This window comes from Misgurnus anguillicaudatus, unplaced genomic scaffold (genome assembly GCF_027580225.2).
Source record: "Misgurnus anguillicaudatus unplaced genomic scaffold, ASM2758022v2 HiC_scaffold_29, whole genome shotgun sequence".
NCBI lineage: Eukaryota > Metazoa > Chordata > Actinopteri > Cypriniformes > Cobitidae > Misgurnus > Misgurnus anguillicaudatus.
Window position 1 is genome coordinate 1096912 of NW_027395279.1, and position 16202 is coordinate 1113113.

A 16202-nucleotide genomic window follows, 5' to 3' on the forward strand; every position below is an offset into this window, starting at 1 on the left:
ATTTATTTTTGCAGAGAAATTCCCCAGTAGCTCTCGCTTAGAAAAACATACGCTGTAATTTCTCCACGCTTGTTTTTGTTAGAAAATAATTAGCACCATAACGAGTTGTTTGTCAAGCGTGTTTTTGCAAGGCTGACGCGCTCTTTTCTAATATATACATTTATATAAATATATTTCACAGACGTATAATATATATATATATATAATAAATGTATTTATTTATGTACGTGTTTCTCAGTGGGAGGTAGAGTCTATCCATAACTTTGTAAAAACAGAAGCGTCTCTCTCGCTCTCTAGGCAGAGCTAAATAAGGCTCTTTATACAAGCTACTTCTACTCTATAGTTTGTGTGAGTCTGGCCGGGCGCCTGTTGATGACATCATTAGTGTTGACTGCTGTGCAAATGAGTGATGACCACTGTCTGTGCATGTGTGTGTGCGTATGCTTTGCACTTTCTCAGACTCACTTGTGTCTCAGCAACAACGCCGGGGCTGTGCGAGTCGATGCCGTAATGAGGTTGCGGTTGCCAAGCTGTTTTGAGCGGCTGTCACTTTGGTATGATGCAGATTTCTGTCACCTGCCCTGTGCCACCACGCCAATGCCACGGACTGCAGGTACACAGCCAGACGAACCTGCTCATGTTGAGCGATGCCGAGCCAACATTTGGCCTTAAGGCAGACGGAGGCCTGTATTACAAACACACTCTGGAAGAAAAAACTGTTGTTGCGTCAAATTTTGTCAGTATAATGGACCATAATAAAGGACAAGAAAAGCAAAACAGAATTGAAATGAAAAACAGAAAGGAGGAGCAGAGAAAAAATACAAGAATGAAACAATACAGGAACATAGAAGACATGAGAGGTGGGAAGATGAGACAAGAGACCAAAACAAGGAGAGATGAGACAAGAAAATAAAACAAGAAAAAAATAGGACGAGAAGCGATTAGAAAAGAAGCGAAGAGACAAAAAGAGATGAGACGAGACAATGATACAAGAAAGGATCAAGACGAGAAGAAATAAGAGAAGAAGAAAAGAGACAAGAGATGATATCATACAACAATAGATTAGAAACCAGAAGAGACGAGAAGAGACAAGGGAAGAGACAAGAAGAGATAAAAAGAGACAAGAGAAGAGACAAGACGAAATGAGACAAAAAATTAGTCAAGACGAGAACAAATTAGACAAGAAGAAAAGAGACAAGACAAAAAGAGGCAAGGGATGAGATGATACGAAAATAGATGAGAAACCATAAGAAAAGAAACAAGAAGAGATAAGAAGAGACAAGAGATAAGACAAGGCAAAAAATTAGTCAAGGTGAGAAGAAATGAGACAAGAAGAGAAGATGCAAGAAGAAAAGAGACAAGAGATGAAATTATATAAGAATAGATGAGAAACCAGAAGAAAATAGACAAGAGTTGAGATGATACAAGAATAGATGAGGCAAAAAATTTGTCTAGACGAGAAGAAATGAGACAAGAAATGAGATAAGAACAGAAAAGGCAGCAGATGAGACAAGAAGAGATGAAACAGGACAAGAAGAGACAAACGGATGAGAAGAGATGAAAAAAGAAATAAAAACAATACAATATAAGACAAGACAAGACGAAAAGAGATGAGACAAGAAAAGACAACAAATGAGACAAGAAGAGGTGAGAGGAGAGATGAAACAAGATAAGATGAGACAAGAACAGAAAAGCCAAGAAATGAGACAACAGATGAGACAAGAAGAGATGAAAACAGAGATGAAACAATATGAGACAAGAAGAGATGAGACAAGACGAAAAGAGATGAGACAAGAAAAGACAACCGATGAGACAAGAAGAAGTGAGAATAGAGATGAAACAAGACAAGATGAGACAAGAAAAGATGAGACAAGAAGAGGAGAAGAGACAAGAACGGAAGAGAAAAGAAATGAGACAAGAAGGGATGAGACAAGACGAGACAACAGATGAGAAAAGAAGAAATGAAAAAAAGAAATAAAAACAATACAATATGAGACAAGACAAGACGAAAAAGGATGAGACAAGAAAAGACAACAAATGAGACAAGAAGAGGTGAGAAGAGAGATGAAACAAGACAAGACGATACAAGAACAGAAGAGACAAGAAATGAGACAACAGATGAGACAAGAAGAAATGAGACAAAAAGAGATGAGACAAGACAAGAAGAGAAAGTAGATGAGACAAAAAAGATGAGACAAGAAGAGGAGAAGAGACAAGAACCAAAGAGACAAGAAATGAGACAAGAAGGGATGAGACAAGACGAGACAACAGATGAGTCAAGAAGAGATGAAAAAAGAGATAACAATACAATATGAGACAAGACAAGACGAAAAGAGATGAGACAAGAAAAGACAACAGATGAGACAAGAAGAAGTGAGAAGAGAGATGAAACAAGACAAGATGAGACAAGAACAGAAGAGACAAGAAATGAGACAACAGATGAGACAAGACAAGAAGAAACAGTAGATGAGACAAAAAAGATGAGACAAGAAGAAGAGAAGAGACAAGAACCAAAGAGACAAGAAGAGATGAGACAAGACAAAACAACAGATGAGACAAGAAGAAATCAGACAAGAAAAGTCAACAGATGAGACAAAAAAGATGAGACAAGAAGAGGAGAAGAAACAAGAACCAAAGAGACAAGAAATGAGACAAGAAGAGATGAGACGAGACAACAGATGAGACAACAAGAAATGACACAAGAAGAGATGAGAAAAGACAATAAGATACAACAGATGAGACAAGAAGAGATGAGAATAGAGATAAAACAAGACAAGATGAGACAAGAAGAGGAGAAGAGACAACAGATGAGACATGAAGAGCTGAGCTGAGACAAGGCAAGACAAGACGAGAAAAGATGAGACAAGACAAGAAGAGACAAAAAATGAGACAAGAAGAAATGAGACAAGACGAGACAAGACAAAAAGAGATGAGACAAGACAAAAAGAGACAACAGATGAGAGAAGAAGAAATGAGATAAAAACAGAAGAGATGAGAAAAGACGAGAAAAGACAAGACAAGACATGAAGAGACAACAGATAAGACAAGAAGAAATAAGACAAGACGAGACAAGACAAAAAGAGATGAGACAAGACAAGAAGAGACAACAGATGAGAGAAGAAGAAATAAGACAAGACGAGACAAGACAAAAAGAGATGAGACAAGACAAGAGGAGACAACAAATGAGACAAGAAGAAATGAGACAAGACGAGACGAGACATGAAGAGACAACATATAAGACAAGAAGAAATAAGACAAGACGAGACAAGACAAAAAGAGATGAGACGAGACAAGAAGAGACAACAAATGAGACAAGAAGAAATGAGACAAGATGAGACAAGACAAAAAGAGATGAGACGAGACAAGAAGAGACAACAAATGAGACAAGAAGAAATAAGACAAGATGAGACAAGACAAAAAAAGATGAGACGAGACAAGAAGAGACAACAAATGAGACAAGAAGAAATGAGACAAGACGAGACAAGACAACACGAAAAGAGATGAGACAAGAAGGGAAATGAAATAAGAATAAATAAGACAAGAACAGAACAGAAGAGACACAGGATGAGACAAGTAGAGGTGAGAGTAGAGGCGTTGAGACAATTAGAAATTAAACAGATACAGAAAACAGAGAAGAAACGAGAAAAAGCAAGAAAAGATGAGAAAGAAGAGACAAAAAGAGATGAGAATAAGAAAGACATAAGAAGTCAAAAGAAGAGAAGACTCTTCTATAAGACAAGAATACATAATACAAGAAAAGAAAAGAAAAGAAAAGGAGAGAAAAGAAGAGACAAAAAAGGAATAACGATGACAAAAAGACAAACAGGATGAAAAGAAAATAAAAAGAGTCAGATGAGAATAAAAGAGGGGACAGGGGAAGAGAAGGAGAGCAGCTCTATAAAGGGTTAACTGTAGACAGTAAGTGACTCCAGATGTGCTCTTATTATTAATACACCAGTCTGATGAATAGGAAGGTAAAATTTCAGGCGCCAGCCAGGGAGGCCCCGCATGTTCACCCTGCCACCCAGTCACTACAAACCCACCTACCTGTCTCTCTCTCTCTCTCTCTCTCTCTCTTTCTCTCTCTCCCCTCGCTCACAGATCCCGTCACTGATCCACAGGCAGGACAGATGCTGCAATGACTAAATTTCTCTCTCCGTGGTATTTAAGGTAGTACAGAGAGATCCGGTCTGCTCATTTCAGCCAAATTACAATCTTCCAACAATTTAAATTTATTGCACTATTTGCTAAACTAACAACAGAGATTTAATTACTTCACACACACCATTAAAGCTATATTAGTGAGGAGCGCTCATGTACGCAGTGGTTTTATTATAATGTTATTTAACTCACTGCTGACAACATCAGATTTAAAGCAAAACATAAACAGTACCAGCCTGTCCAACAGTGTGGACCACTTCAAAGGTTTGTGAGGACATAAAAAAAAAACACTAAAGTTTCATTAATTGCACTTAACATGATTCCCTTCATACTGTTGCTCTGCAATGACAGCATTTGACCTGAAAGATGAAACTGTCCATACTATAGTAAACAAAAGTTTATATTAATGAACTTAATGACTAGTGTCGCGCCTCTTGCTGCAATTCTGAGAATTAACCCAATAGCATCACATACATTTTGTAATGCAACAATAGATGATAATAACCTAAATTAAACTGAACTAAACATTTACGCATTTGGCAGACTTTTATCCAAAGCAGCTAATGCAAAGTTCACACTAGATGACTTTAAACGTCGGCCTGTGAAAAGTTGAACTGAAAAATGATTAGGGCTGGGCAAAAAAATAAATTTTTTACATGGTTGATTCAAAATCGATTCTCAAAGGCCACAAAACGATTTTTTCAACGCATTTCCGCAAACATTGAACGTAAGATTAACGTTAATCTAATTACTAGTCTTCTCTACTAGACTATTCTGACTTTTTTCAGCATACGTTTTTCATCTTGCATCAAAATTGTATTGTATTTAACATAATTGTACGCATTTCAAAATCAGAGATGGGTTCTGTTTTAATGTACCCAAGTGTACCTAAAATAAAAGAGTTTAATATACAGGTTTGTGGCTCTTAATTTCTTTTTATTAATTACACTTGTAAACTGCTGTTCACTGTTCTTTTTTATAAATACAATATTTGCATTAAATCTATATTCATTATCTTGAATCGAGTATAAATATCGATAAGAGAATCGGAATCGAGAATCGATCCGAGAATTGAAATCGAATCGATTTGATAGCTTGCGAATCGAAATCGACCTAGAACATCTGAATCGATACTCAGCCCTAGAAATGATGCGAAGCAACACGTGTCACAGGAATAGTTTATTTGAGAATGGATGTCAGAAAGAAATTAGCATTGCAAACTGTTTGTGGCGATGACCTGCTCTTTAAAACCCAGAAAAAGGAGAAAACAAGGAATGTGAGTGAAAGAATGGATCAGCAGTTCCTCAACCCATGCCTTGCTCTCATTGGCTGTAGCTCATTGCGACACATGACATCACAGGATGTCAAGTCGAATGACAGTTTCAACTAAACTAAACTAGTGAATAAAATAAAATAAGTTCTCAACCTGTCCCAGTGGGGGCCGGTGACTTCTGTTTTCGAGGGCGCTCGATGCGAAGTTCATCACAACATGTATGTAGCCCGTCATGTGTGTGGTTCGTAATTTCAAAATATGTGTTCTGCGCGTCGAGTGAACCCATGTGCATTACGTGTCTTGTCAAAATAAGTGCCTGTTGCAGACGCGTCTAATGCAGAGTTCAGACTGCACGATTTTAACCCTGATTTTGACTCGCCGACAGGTTTTGCGAAATCGCAGACAAATGCCCAAAATCACAGGCAAATCGATGCTCGTGCACACGAGTGACAATTACGCAGTGTGAATTATCAAAAATGCGATCTGAGAGAATTGCCGACAAATCGCAGACACCCGTAAGATATTTGGCATGTTAAATATCTGGACCGGTCTGCGATTCAAAATCATGCCGTGTGAAATGTGTTTTGACTAAATAAATAACATCGGCGATGACCTACATCCAATGAGAGAGCAACATACAGGACAGCTGGAAGTTCGGGGAGGAGTCTCTCCAAACATTTCCTCCTCCATAAGCTTTATTTCTTCTTCTTTCTGCTGCAAATAAGCGCACACTCAATTTGTATGGTAAGCTTCTTGCGAGCTACCATTTTCAATAATATTCCCAGTCTCACGTGAGAACTCCGGTCTTGCACGCGTGACCTTGCATTGTTTCCTTCGCGTCACTTCTCACGTGCGTTTGGTTGTGAGATGTAGTTTGCGGACTAGGACAAGGTTGTCGGCGATTCTTCCTACGGTAAAGTCATGCAGTGTGAAAATCCCTGTCGCCAATCCATCATGCAGTCTGAAACAGCAGCGACTGAACGCTACCCCAGATAATCACACAGTGTGAAAACATCTGTGACCTGACTAGTTTGAAAATCATGCAGACTGAACTCGGCATAAAGTGGTTATGATCAAAGAGACGCTTGCGTTTGCCAGATACATGCACAATCTTATGCGTAATCAAAGTTTACTGTTAAGGGGGTCGCACACTGGACACACAGCTCAGCTCTGTGACGCTCTAAAAAATCGAAAACATTGTTTTCTATGAGTATACGCACACCAGCGCCGACAGGTGCGGCAAAGGAAGTGCCTGTCGCGCCACACAGCGCCACTCACATAGCTTAACATTAAATAACACCATATTTGTCCCAAAACATTAACAATTAACATAAACATATTATGTAAAATATACGCTGCTAACGTATATTTTGCATTTTGAAGTAGACGCTATCTGACTAAGCTTGTGCTATTTAATGTGAATAGCACATTTTTTGAAAACGCAAGCAAAACACAAGACACTCCGAACACATATTTTGAATTTGCGCCCCTCGGATGAGCAGTCACGAGCCGTCACTCCTGAAACCACTTGCGGGAAAGCTGCCGTCTCTTTACTTTCAAATACGTTATAACAGGAATGTATACTTGCAATTGTGTTAGGAGCGGGGTCATGCTTGGTGGCTCCAGTGTGACGTGACACTAAATTAAACTAAGCTTAAACTATTTTTTTATTGATATATGATATCGGTTGCCATATTTATTTTAGAAACCCTACTTACTCAATTAAAACTACTAAAAACCTAAAAACAATAATGTCAGTGAAAACAAATGAAGACTCCTTGAAAATAAAGTAAAAGTTAAATAAACACTGACAGCTATAATAACCCTCTTATGTAGCTGAGTTGCACAGAATCTGTTTTGTGCCAAATATAAAACACTAAATGATGCTTTAAGCTTTTCCGTCTCTACTTTGGCGTCTGAGCTGAAGTGTGTGTGTGTGTGTGTGTGTGTGTGTGTTTGGTTTGGGTTCGGGTAATTGAGCAAGACCACAATAACACAGTAGCGTATGGTTTGATAAGGGTCAAGTTCCTAGAAAACAGAGGATCTCTTTTTCACTCTCTCTCTCTCTCTCTCTCTCTCTCTCTCTCTCTGTCTCTCTCTCTCTCTCTCTCTCGTTCTCTCTCTCTCTCTCTCTGCAGACACACATTACCATATAAAGAAAAGGAGAGTGGGACAGTTTACTGTGAGCTCCTCGTCTAGTCAAATCCTGTCAGGCGTCCGTGGCTCCGGACTTTGTGTGCGTGTGTGCGTTTGTGCATGTGTGTGTGGTGGTCCACAGGAGTACAGGGGTACCAGGGGACATAACTCACAAGTGTCTCCTCTCACTGAGAAACAGAAGAATCTAACTGAGAAAGACACAGAGATACTGGACACACAGTGGAAAGAAAGGAGAACCTAAAAAGGAAAGAAAAATCACAAATGAGGTCTATTTTAAATCTTAGTTGTTTGGCCTTGACAGCAACGACGTTAGACGGAGATCAAATGTATGCTTAAGTTGACGTTAACTGCTCCTGAGATGTTTCTACTAAAAAAAGACTCTGAATAGAAATTACTTTGTTGAAAATAAAGGTCGAAAACGATGCCATAGAAAGAACCATTTTTGGCTGTATGATTCCATAAAGAAATGGTCATGGTAACAAAAAGCTAGGTTTACATCACCATGATTTTATGCACATTTTTAAGTATCGCATCAGAAACGAGTGATGGAAATGCCAAATTTTAAATAAAAATCCCTTAATTCGCAAAAAGTTTTTACGCTCGTTTGAGGTGGTTTTTGACTTATGCGAAAATAATAAATGCAAAAAATTGGAGATGGAAGTGCATTTGCCGAAAAATTCTGATGTAGCGAACATTAAACCCACGTGACTGACCGTCTAGCTGTTTATGCTAATGTTGTCTTTACCATATTCAATTCAATTCAATTCAATTTTATTTATATAGCGCTTTTCACAATTTGGTAATTGTATCAAAGCAGCTTTACATTAATAGAAGCAGTGAAAAGCACAGAAAATCGACAGATAGCACAACATAATACACAATAGCTAAATTTGCTGCGGCTACGTGATGCCCAGCTGATGCTTGACCAACGATCACCGGCAGAACCCGCTTAATCTCCTTATCCGTTTATATGTGTGTATATACATATATCTCCCAAGGGTTTTTCCCTCCTAGGACTTTTTTTTTATTTCCTCGGCTAAACAGCCCGGGGTTTTTTTCTCCTAGGGGTTTTTTTACCCCGGGGAGGCAGCCTTCTTGGGCTTAACTTAGCTTCCTCTTCTAGACGTTACATTAGTAATACGCTCGCTTATAATGTCGAGTCATAGCCGCAGCAAATTTGACTGCTTATGCTATCGTTTATTATGTTGTGCTATCTGTCGTTTTTCTGTGCTTTTACTGCTTCTATAAATGTAAAGCTGCTTTGAAACAATTAACTATTGTGAAAAGCGCTATATAAATAAAATTGAATTGAATTTAATTAAATCAACATTAAAGCAAATGTATTACTAATGTAACGTATAGAAGTTAAGCCCAAAAAGGCTTATATGGGGCTCAACGTCGTCGTAATCCCCTTGCTGCTAGTGACTGCATTTAATCCGTGCAAGCCGCACTGTTAGTAAATTTATAATTTGCCCAATCGTCATTTTTATTTACTGTTTGTTACTAAGTTATCAATACAACCGTCGTTCGCTCAAACAACTTGATGGAAATGCACCTAATTCACTTTTTTTCATTTTTGCGCATTTTGGAAAGATTCGCTTCACATTCCGATGGAAACCCAGCTAAAGAAATGTTTTTTAGGGAACAAAAATTATTCATCTGTGGCATCTTTGCTCATATATTTTTTTTAGCTGAGTATGGTAGGACTACAGGTTTCTGTCATGTTACTTGGTAAAAGCCGTAAAGGGAGAGTGAGACAGTTTAAGGCAATGTTGTGAAAAACTGAAAAGTTAATGAAAAATTTCATGTACACGTGGCAATGCTGTTAATTAGGTCCTCGTCTACACAGATCTGCGAAGGTGACTGCGATGTTACTTTGTGAAGGAGCACTACACACCTGCGCACATACACATTCTTATACAGAGAGATACACCCAAACAATCAAGATGGTGAAAGCATCAAGCAGTTTTGTTTAGACGGACAATGATGTAGGTTTATTACTACAAGTGACCCTGGACAATAAAGAAGCAATTTTATAAAATACATTAATCATGGATCATTATCATAGATTCTGTGTAATTAAACCTTAGAAAAAAAAGGCTAGTAACCAACAGCACTACATTGCATAATGTAATATGTTTTTTTTAATTTATCTTTTTAATTTTCTCAATGTTTTATGGCATACATTTTCTTTGGGGGGCCATGAAGAGATGCACCGTACACAAGGGGGGCACACGCCGGAATAGTTTGAGAATCACTGCCTTATGCTACGTACACACCAAACGCGGTGCATCGCGTTACTCGCTCTAGATTACTCGCTGGATTTAACTTCGTGTCATGCGAATTATTCGCTCGAGTTGTATATTTTCAACTTGGGAAAAGAGGCGTTTGAGGCGAATAGCATGTGTTTTCGTGGCAAACGGTCATTTGCATCGCCCCATGCGAGGACGCGTTTGATCGCGTCTTTGCATTGACTTTGTATGTAGTCTACTTGTGCAAATCGTTGAACTCGCATCTGGTGTAAGCCCACAGTTATCCTACATACACACCAAACATGGGGCATCGCGTTATTGCTCTAGATTACTCGCGGGATTTAACTTTGTGTCATGCAAATTTTTTGCTCGGGTGAAGAAGCGTTTGAGGTGAATAGCACGTGTTTTCGTGGGAAACGCACCACCCGTATCGCGTCATTTGCATCGCCCCACGCGAGGACGCGTCTGATCTTGTCTTAGCGTTGACTTTGTATGTAATCTACTCGCGCAAATCATCGAACTCGCGTCTGGTGTAAACCCACAGTTATCCTACGTACACCCCAAATGCGAGGCATCGCGTTACTTGCTCTAGATTACTGACGGGATTTAACTTTGTGTCATGCAAATTTTTTGCTCGAGGTGAATATTTTCAACTTGGACGAAGAAGCGTTTGAGGTGAATAGCACGTGTTTTCGTGGGAAGCGCACCACCCGTATCGCGTCATTTGCATCGCCCCATGCGAGGACGCGTCTGATCTCGTCTTTGCATTGACCTTGTATGTAATCTACTTGCGCAAATCATTGAACTCGCGTCTGGTATAAACCCACAGTTATCCTACGTACACACCAAATGCGAGGCATCACGTTACTCGCTCTAGATTACTTAAGGGATTTAACTTTGTGTCATGCAGATTTTTCGCTCGAGTTGAATATTTTCAACTTGGACGAAGAAGCGTTTGAGGTGAATGGCATGTGTTTTCGCGGCAAACGCACCGCCTGTATCGCATCATTTGCATCACCCCATGCAAGGACTTGTCTGATCATGTCTTTGCATTGACTTCGTATGTAATCTACTTGCGCAAATCGTTGAACTCGCATCTGGTGTAAACCCACAGTAAGGCTTTACCTGACATAAAATTAATATAGCTTAAAAAATAACTTCAAATGCTTCAAATGAAATCCATGTAACTAAATATAACCTTGCTTTAGTTTTATAGTAGACTTCATCTGTGTTTCGTACTCAGATCTGCCAAGTTGGCAACTTGTAGGACTTTTAGGAGAAACACTTAAATAAAGTCAAAGATTTTTCAAGGCCAAGTGATCAGATCCATGCTTTCATTTATTTATATCTCTGTATTTATGCACTTCAAGTTGAACTATTATAGAGAACTTGAGTAAGTATCCTGATCAATAAGAAAACATTTTCCTCTGGGAGCGAGGCATTAAGAGGCCATAAGAAGAAAAGAGAAGGGGATGAGAGACAGAAACACAGAAGTGAATGATGGAGAGAGAGAGAGAGAGAGAGACTGTGAGGGGAACGGGTGCGTGATTCCCTCAGGACCGCTGGTGCCTTGTTGGCCGTAGGAGTGGTTCATCTCGACCGTCAGAGGTTGCGCGGTAGAGGAACGTCCCTCTCAGGTTGCTGCCCTCCCCCTTAAAACACACACACACGCAAAGTCCTGCGGGAGATCCCGGCGAGCCTCTGTGTCGCTGTCTGACACACACACAGAGCCGCATGGGGCCCAATATCTCCACATGACAACCCAGAAAAATGCCTCTCTCTCTTTCTCTCTCTCTCTCTCTCGATCCCGTTGTGAGTTCAGGGATACCAGACAAATTATGCTTAATGGGCGTCGCTGTTGCGCTCAGGGAATGAGAGCTTTGTGGCCATGACCAAAAGTGCTAAATGCAAACCACAGGAGAACACACGCATACACACATTTAACACACAGAGGATGATTTGGATGTACACATGGATCCGTCTGCCATGGAAATTCAATTCAATTCAATTTTATTTTATTTATATAGCGCTTTTCACAATAGTTAATTGTTTCAAAGCAGCTTTACATTAATAAAAAAGCGACAGATAGCACAACATAATACACGATAGCATAAGCAGTTAAATTTGCTGCGGCTATGAGTCAACATTATAAGCAAGCGTATTACTAATGTAACGTCTAGAAGAGGAAGCTAAGTTAAGCCCAAGAAGGCTGCCTCCCCGGGTTAAAAAAAACCCTAGGAGAAAAAAACCTGGGCTTTTAGCCGAGGAAATAAAAAAGTCCTAGGAGGGAAAAACCCTCCTAGGACTTTTTTATTTCCTCGGCTAAAAGCCCAGGTTTTTTTTCTCCTAGGGGTTCACACATATCAACGGATAAGGAGTAGTACTGCTCAATAATCGTCACGGTAAAGTATTCCTAGGATAAACTAATAAGTTATATTATATAAATAGGAATAAGATAGTAAGAAAAAAGGATTTAGTTGATGAACTCGACAGAGCTCCGATGCACGATCTGTTCAGCAGTAACAACAGGCGGAAAGATGTGAAGCTAAAGACAATTACAGTCAAATGATACGACATCAAGTTAATCTGGCTTCAGATAACACATGAATCGAACCCAGACCACTATTGTACATATCGTTTTTTAAATACTTCCCAAAGACACACAAACCCTGATGTCCCGTCAGATTGGACATCAAGGTCCCGGCGTCACCCCTGATTCAGAAAAGAGGCAAGCAGAGGAGAGGGAGAACCTGAGAAAGGTTGGAGTCCATGTGATTGATCCCAGAGGAGATCTCCTCTGGCCCTCCCTCTGCTCTCCTGTCAGCCCCGGTATGCAGTGCAACCTGAACTCCCTCAGGACTGACGTCTCTGAAATATCCAGCCAGCACGTCGAGATGTTTGGTGCCACGGGACGACCCTGTGCTTGACCTGCTCATTCTCGGGCCCGGCCGAGTAGAGATGAGACAAAAAGACAAATGGCTGTGATTCATGAGTAACCTCGGTCGGATCAAGACTATTATGAGCTACAGTCACCACCACTACAACTTATGAGGGCGGTTTAAATCAATCTGCATGAAAAGACTTCTGTATCACTTTACAATGGGTACAAGCAGTTTTGGGTGTAACTATAAGTTACTGTAATTTAATTACTTTTCCTTGAAAAAGTAAAGTAAGGGATACTCTTATTTTCATTACAGTTACTTCTGATGTAATTGAAGTAAATACTGTGTATGGACTGTAGATCAATGATATATAATACAATAGTGGATTTAACATCAACATTTAGGGATGGTTTCCCAGTCAGGGATTAGACTAAAATAAATGTAAGAGCTGTCCAAACTAAAAACAACTTGCACTTGCATATTTTTAGTAAGGTATGTTTGTTAAAAACTAGTTATATTTCCTTATTAAACAAAGGCCTAGTCCTGGCTTAAGCTAATCCTGGGAAACCACCCTTAAAAGTTTAAGGTTAAAAGGCATGTTTTTATGTATCCTTCTCACTTTAAAAAGTGTGGTGAGTTAATACGAATAATGGTAAAACTCTAGTTTCCAATTCTCACTATCAATTAGTGCCGGGCAAAGATTAATCATGATTAATCGCATACAAAATAAAAGTGATTTTTTTCTATAATATATGCATGTGTACTGTGCGTAATTATTATGTATATTTAACCACACACACACATACATATATTCATTTCAGAATTTATATATATATATATATATATATATATATATATAAATTCTGAAATGAATATATGTATGTGTGTGTGTGGTTAAATATATATATAATATATATATCTATTTTTTTTCATGTGTGTGTATTTATATGTACACTATAATTACACAGCACACTAATATATTATGCAAAAAACACTTTTATTTTGTATGCGATTAATCACGATTAATCATTAATAGCATTAATATTACTGAGATATTGTGGGATTAATAGTATTAAAGCACATATTAATGGCTGATTCTGCAAAACCTTATTCTATTAAATTTTTCAATTCAATTCAATTTTATTTATATAGCACTTTTCACAATTGTTAATTGTTTCAAAGCAGCTTCACATGAGTAGATGTAGGGGAAAACACAGAAAAATCGATAGATAGTATAAGAAGCAGAATACAGCGGCTAATAATAAACCGTACAAGCGAGCGTAGTAATAATGTAACGTATACAGGAAAGTGCTAAGTTAAGCCAACGTTGGCTGACTCTCCATGGGATGAAAAAACCCTAGGAGAAAAACCCTGTGGGAAAACTCCTAGAAGCAGAAAAACCCTTATTGAGAGAGTTATTCTACATCCTTAATTAATTCCTACCAATACTTAAACTTATCAACTACTTAACTAAGTATTAATAAGCAATAATTAGGCTTATATTGAGGCAAAATTAGTTAATAGTTAGTTAACTATTAAAAGTCTGAACAGAATAATTTATTTACTTTTATATGATTTATTCAAGCCTATCTTTGTATCAGTTACTAAATAGAAAGTAATTTGTAATAAGTAATTAAACACTTTTTGGAGTGAGTTATTTGTACAGTAATAATTACATGATTAAAGATTATTAGTAACTAGTAATTAATTACTTTTTTTAGTAACTTACTCAACACTGAATAGAGGTTTTACCGTTTCACAAATTTGAAATCCCTCCAGAAGAATTATTCGCAGGCAAAACATGAATTATACTGCAAAAATTACTTTTTTACTAAGTATTTTTGTCTTTTTTAGTAGAAATATTTAAAAAATTCTTAAATCAAGATGCATTTTGTAGATGATCAAAAATGTCCTAAGAAAATAAGTCTAGTTTTTAGACCCAAAAAAATAAAAATAAAATATATGTGAACTTGTGCATAAAACAAGCAAAATAATCTGCCGATGGGATAAGAAAAAAAATCTTGAAATAAGTCTTAAACACTTAATTTAAGAAAATTTCAAGAAAAAATGTCTTACCACTGTAAAACCTAAAAGTTAACTCAACTCAAACCATTTAAGGAAACCGTTTGCATTAAACCATTTAAGGAAACCGGTTGCATTCAACCATCTAAGTTTTAAAACACAAACATTTGAGTACTGTGAACTTAAACAAATTGAATCATATGCAGTGGTGCACTTATATTTAAGTTCACACTACTTAAGTGCATAATTGCACATGACTCAAGTTCACAGTACTTAAATGTATGTGTTTTAAAACTTAAATGGTTTTAAGTTTAAGTTGACTGTTGCAGTGGGAGATTTTGTTGCTTGTTTTAAAAACAAATTCACTTAAACTTGATATTTTTGGTCTAAAAACTAAAAAAAGTATTTCTTTAAAAAATGTATCTTGATTTAAGATTTTTCATATATTTGTACTGAAAACAAGACCACAATATTACAAAAGTAATTTGTTCAGTGTATAATCTAAAATATTTATAATTCAGTATTTCTCATTTATGTGTTGCTTGCTGAAAATTTGTATTCAGAAGGTTACTTGTCTGATGGCTAAATCTGAATTGTTGTAACAAATGCTTTATGCTCCAATGTTATTGCATCTACTGGCTAACCAGCCCAAAATTGAATCAAACTTGGTGCACTTAATCTAGAAGGTTTACTTTCCAGCGTTTGAGAGATTTTTCATTCTAATTCATATGTCACATAAATTTACAGCCTCCTATTTGTTCTGCCGCCCGTGTTCCTCTCAGCTCAATGTACTTCTGGAGACAGCGGGCTTAAGAACTTAAAGATCTGAAGATGCTTCGCTCCTGAAGCCTCAAGAGGCTCAAACTCTTTGGCTGTTAATGAAAAACACTGTGGTCGCTTTAATGCCTGTATGCAGAATCCAGGCTGATCTTTAAACACACAGAAATATATTCAGCTGTTATGTAACAGGCATATGAAAATAACAGGACGTCGGGGGCTTAAAGTGCAATTTCATTGCTAAAAACAATGTTATTTTGTGTATTTGGTATAATACATTGTGTCTGCGTGGTTTATGGTTCAAAAAACACATTATTTTCCACATACTGTAAATTTGTGTAGCTCCAGAAATACTGCTTTCCTCAAATGCATTGTTTTTGTACAAAACTCATCGATTTGAAAAGTGAATAATGATATATCATTTTACTGTCTGTCAGACTTTGGCTTTACAGTTCAGTTCAGTTCAGTTCAGTTTATTTATTTGTCATTGTTTCAGAAACAACGAAATATTGATGGAGCAAAAACAGACAGACACATGCTTCAAGTTGTTCACCCATTCACTCCATCACATCCCCCCTTTTAAAACCCATCATGCAACTTAATCTACACGTACCCCTAGAAACCCTTAAAGTGCTATGTCCAATAAAGTGCTTGGTGCAATAATTAATAAGTCCAAAA

The 16202-nt window shown here is 37.8% G+C and overlaps 1 pseudogene; it reads left to right on the top strand.

The window, feature by feature from the left end:
- Window positions 1-1709: 1709 nt before the first annotated feature.
- On the top strand, window positions 1710-3504 carry LOC141362744 (uncharacterized; annotated as a pseudogene).
- Window positions 3505-16202: the final 12698 nt, after the last annotated feature.